The following is a 5,389-nucleotide window of genomic DNA, read 5'->3' as shown; positions in this document are numbered from 1 at the left end:
TCTCAGGGCGCTACTATGCAAGCCTTTTCTCAAGACCCAGCCTCCCCTGTTTGCCCTCTCTGCTGGGGTGGTATAGCACAGACCCTGGGGTACTGGGCAGGGGCAGAGAAGACATGCAGGGCCTGGGGCTCAGGGAGGCCAAGGCCGGAGCCTTCTCACAGCACTGGGCACCCAACAGTGTGGGAAAGAAGGCGGGAGCCAGCTAGAAGCAAGGCCGGAGCAGGGCTGGGGGTGGAGAGTCTTAGAGCCGCCCTGCCCTCTGACTCGAGAACTCTTCCTGGGAATCCACCTACAGAGATAATTAGGGAAGCAGCAGTACTCAAGGCAGGCAACAAGGCCGTCCGCTGGGCATCGTTAGCAACAGCTGGAAAATGGAGCTGAATGTCCAAAAGGAAATGAGATTTGCAACAAACAAACACGAATTTCTCCTGTCCCGGCTCCTGTGTCAGACCACTGGGGCTAGAAGCCCCTGCTCCGCCCCCCACCGCGGTCCTGAAGGGGGGATCTGCTCTTCAGCTCCCCCTCAGGGAGACGAGTGACGCATAGCTATGGATCCCCATCAGGCTTAGGTGAGATAGACGCTGCTCAGCCCATGGCTGCTGGAACATTCTGTGAGCATCTCAATTAGCCCAGTCAACAGGCTTGTGGGGTTGCTTTGGTTTTCAGTGATACTGGGGTTTTAACCCAGAGCCTCATGCTTGTTCAGATGGTACTTTGCTACTTGAGCCTTGCCTCTAGTACTGCCTTTTTGCTGATTGTTTTAGAGACGGAGTCTCTTGGACTTCTTTGCCTGGGCTGGCCTCGAACTGAGACCCTCCAGGGTACTGCCTCCTAAGTAGCTTAGGCTGTCAGGTGCCTGCTGGGCCTATGCTGAAATGTGAGATCTGGAATTCTGGAGCAAGGTGTCCTAGCAGTGAAGTAGGACCCTCTGGCCTGAGGCTCTGCCCTCAAGGTCAAGGGCACTCGGGCTTAGGCCCCCATTTCTGTACCAGCCTCAGGTGGCGTCTGGCGAGTGTAAACACAGGTTAAATTAGAACTTACCAGAAGGAATGGGAGACTTGCGCAGAGCCTGGCTCGCAGCTCCTGGCTGCCCTGGGGCAGCTTCCTCCTCCACACTCAGACTTACCTGTTCCCCTGATGATTTAGAGGTGCCCAGCGAGTGCTGGGGGACAGGAGAGGACAGAGAGCCACATGGCAGCGTGTGGCATGGGACATGCTATGTGCAAGTGTGTAGTACGGGACACTGGGGCTTTAAGCCTGCAGGGTAGTTGAGGGAGGGCAGCTGGGGGTCTCTGAGTCTTCCCAGGCTGGCGGCCCTGGGGACTGGGCACACTCACAGGCCCACATCCAAATCACCCTAAAAGCCAGGATTCTTATTCTGATCCTCCTCCTCCTCCTCCTCCTCCTCCTCCTCCTCTTCCTCCTCCTCCTCCTTCTCCTTCATTGGTCAAGGGGCTTGAACTCTGGGCCTGGGTGCTGTCCCTGAGCTCTGCAGCTCAAGGCTAGCGCTCTACCCCTTGAGCCACAGCACCACTTCCGGTTTTCTAGTGGTTAATTGGAGATAAGAGTCTCACGGACTTTCCTGACCCAGCTGGCTCTGAACTGTGATTCTCCAGATCTTAGCCTCCTGAGTAGCTAGGATGCCAGGTGTGAGCCACTGGCACCAGGCAAACCAGGGTTCTTCTTTAAGAAGGACTCCAAGGGAGTATTTACAATACCGTTTTTCAGCAAGGATGCTCCGCAGCACTTAGAAGGCTGAAGTAGGAGGGTTGAGATTGTGGGGCTAGCTAGAGACGCACAGCAAGGTCCTATCTCAAAACGAAAGCCATCCTTTTTCCTTCTGGCTCAATAAATACAGAGCCTATAGGAAGAAGGAGTTGGGGCAGCCACGAGGTAGGGGGTGGGGAAGAAACACAAGCACAGAACCGGCGGGGGGTGCTGCTTCTGTCACCACCTCGATGCCCCTCTTGTGGGTTCCAGCCTTGTGTGTGTGTGTGTGTGTGTGTGTGTGTGTGTGTGTGTGTGTGTGTGTCATGGGGCTTGAACTCTGGGCCTGGGCACTGCCCCGAGCTCTTCAGCCCAAAGCTAGCACTTTCCCATGTGGAGCCACAGCACCACTGCCAGTTTTCTTGTGGTTAATTGGAGGTAAGAGGCTCTCAGACTTTGGTGCCCTGCTTCACTGTGAACCAGAATCCTCAGATCTCAGCCTCCTGAGTAGCTGGGATTGCAGGCGTGAGCTTCAATAATGAGCTTCCCTGGTGACATCAGGTGATACTTGGGACCCAAGCCCGCTACCCAGGCATCTAAAGCCAGCACAAAGGCAGGTGGCGCGCGCGCACACACACACACACACACACACACACACACACACACACACACACACAGAGGCTCTGCTAATTCTCTCCTTTGATCACCATCTCTGGTCTGTCATCACCACTCAGTGTTGACAAAGCAAAACAAAAAGAAAACAGAAAAAAAAAAGAGACAGAAATGTGTGCTGTCACTCGGGCCTCTCCACCCCTGCCAGGCTTGGCAGCCCCCACCCCCGCCTCTGCCTTTGTATTATGGGTTTATGTCAAGGTATGTTGGATTGTAAATTAAATGTCAGCCCACTGTACATTTCTGGCGTTCCTGGCTCCAGCCACAGATGCTGAGGAGCTGGCGCTGGAGACGGCCCAGTCGTTCCACTCGCCGAGCCTAATTCGAGGGCTGACAAGTCGGGTGCATCGCCGCTGCACGGAGCCTTCCTGTGCCACAGGAAGCCGAGATAAATTCATTTTTAATGACAAATGTGACTGTCAGGGTTGAAGCTGTTGTACAGGCAGAGCCCAGTGCTGTGGCAGCATGGGGCAGAGGTGGTGGAGGAAGGCCGGAGGGCCTGGCCTCTTGGCTGTCCTGCCCCCAGGCCTTGCAGGACAGGCACATTTGACATGTAGCTGGCCCGTGTCAAACCACTACTGCGTGTTGGCTCGGCCCTGGCTGCCCAAGAGGCCCCGAGGCATCCGAGGGTCGGGCCCTGGCGATGCCCATCAGGTCCCGTCCTCCATTAGCTGTGTGACCTGGATAAGTCAGGCAACCTCTCTGAACTTCTTAGAATTTGTTGGATTGGTAGAGGATTGAACTCCAGTACATGTACTGGACACTCTCCAGGCCTGTAATCCCAGCCACTTGGGAAGCACCCATCAGTGGATTGTGGCGCAAGGCGAGGTCAGGCAAAGGCCTCCAGACTCCATCTCAACCAATGGCTGGGTGTGGTGACGGATGCCCGTTTGCCCAGTGGCACTTTGGTATTCATTGCCTCATTTCACTAAGGAACTATGTAGCTAACCTTTCTGAGTCAGCTTCCAAAATGGGTTAATAAGAGATCCCATCTGTGAGGAGCTGGGCCAGTGCCCAGCGCAGGGCTGAAGAACAGACCACAGGCCCCGGAATGTGGCCACCCTCTGTGTCCAGCCACTCTTTCTTGTGTGTCTTTGTTTCCATGGCTCCAATGTTGGCCTGCCCCTCCCCTCCCCCTGCCTCAGGCTGAGGGAGTCTTGTCCTCCTCTGACCAGGACAGCCACCTTGGGTGGGGGATAATCAGGGATCAAAGCTGGGGGCGGGGAGGGGGAGAGAGGGGTTCCTCTGGGCCACACCCTCCTTCCTCTCCCGGGCTGTCCAGCCCACGTGTGAGCTCATCCTGTGACAGTGCTGAGTTGTCTTCTGGGGTGGTGGGCAGAGGCCTCACAGAGCAGTGATGGGGTGAAGCCTGCTCCCTTCCACAGGTGTCTTTTGCACCACACAGAAGAGTTGAACCATGGCTGAGCAGTTGCATGCCCCGCCAGCTGCACTGCCACCAGTAGCCGCCAGGTGGCCCTCGCATGCCTGCCAGAGGCCCTTCTGTGGGCCTGGGAGCAGAACAGGAGAGCGCCTGGGCCTGCTGCCACCTCCTCCACAGGCCACAGGGCCAGGGGAGAACTAGGACCCACCGGAAAGGCCTTCTCCCTCGGATCCCCAGCGTCTGCACCCCGGGAAGGTGCCTCAGTGTCCCCTCAGAGCGCCTCCCAGGACACACCCCCATCCTGCCCAGTTCCACCTCGGGCTAGGACTTCAGCCCTCACCAGGGTGATTTTTCAGCCTGTGCGGACTTCCCATTCTGGGCTTCCCTGCCAGCTGGGTACCAGGGGGTCCCAGACCTGGGCTCCCCGTTTCCTGTTCAAAGGAAGGAGCTGGGAGCTGTCTGCTCAGAGCCACACCAGGAAAGTTCCAGCCCTTCCTGCCAGGTGCCTCCCTGCCCCAGAACCGCCCAGCTCCTTCTGAGGAGAGCAGCAATGTCCCCCAAACGGGCATCATGGGAAAACTCAGAGCAGCACAGTCCTCTGCCCCAGGCACAGAGCCAGGGCCATGGCCTTCTCCACACCCCTCTGCCCAGGCCCGGAGCTGTCTAGGTCACTTGCAGAACCCCTAAGGGACACGAGAAACCCCAGGGGACGGCTGCCACCCAGAAAGGGCCTGGACTGCGGCAGAAACAGCGGCCCCCACCGGCAGCCAGAACTGTGGGCTCCATGCCCCCTAACTTGGGTATCCCGGGCTGGGCACCCGCTGCAGGTGAGGCCCCAGAGGCTTTGGTAACTGGGGAGCCGAGGGCGGTGAAGGGCCAGCATCTGGGAGGTGACAGTCCCGGCTGGCCCAGGTTCCCAGGGTCTGGGCAACACTGTGCATGGGTGCCTCCCCCACCTCAGTCTGCCTGTCCCACTCCCGCCCGGCCTAGAGGGGCGGAAGGGCGGAGACCAGAAGGACCGGGAGCTAGAAAAGGACTTGAGGGCCTGGCATCTCTGGGTGGGGCACAGGAGTGCACTGGGCATCCGGAGGCAGAGTGCAGGCGGGAGGCGTCCCTGGACGGGGCGGGCGGGGACCCCTCCTCTCCCTGGGCGGCTTGGGCTCCGCACCCGGCCGGCCCGGCGGGAGCCGTCGGGGCAGCTGCGGGCCCGGCGCGTGCGGGTCCGCGGGGTCCGCGGGCTTCTGGGGACCCCGTGGGGGCCGGGCCGCCCAGGCCGCTGGGCAGGGGCGATGCCGGCTCTCCTCGGGGGGTTCTGGGGTCTTTTTGGAGCCGACGACTCTCGCGGTCGGCGCCGTGCGCGCACGCGCGGGGGGGGGGCGGTGAGGTTGGCGCCAAGTCCGGGACCGAGCGGTGGGGGGGCGTGGCGGGGGCGGGAGGGGAGCGGACGGGGGGCGGGAGGAGCGGCGGGGAGGAGGCAGGGGCGGAGCGCGCGGCGCGGGCGCGTGGCGCGGGCAGCGGGCGGCGGGGACGCGGCAGCCGTGGCTCCCGCGCTCCGGCTCGGTTCTCCTCGTCCCGCGCAGCCCCGCGGCGCCTGGATCCGGGGCGCCCGGTGACCCCCGCGCCCCGAAG

Source organism: Megascapheus bottae, chromosome 3 (assembly GCF_031878675.1).
Source record: "Megascapheus bottae isolate mThoBot1 chromosome 3, mThoBot2.hap1, whole genome shotgun sequence".
In the NCBI taxonomy this organism is placed as follows: domain Eukaryota; kingdom Metazoa; phylum Chordata; class Mammalia; order Rodentia; family Geomyidae; genus Megascapheus; species Megascapheus bottae.
Note: the sequence above shows the minus strand (reverse complement) of the source record.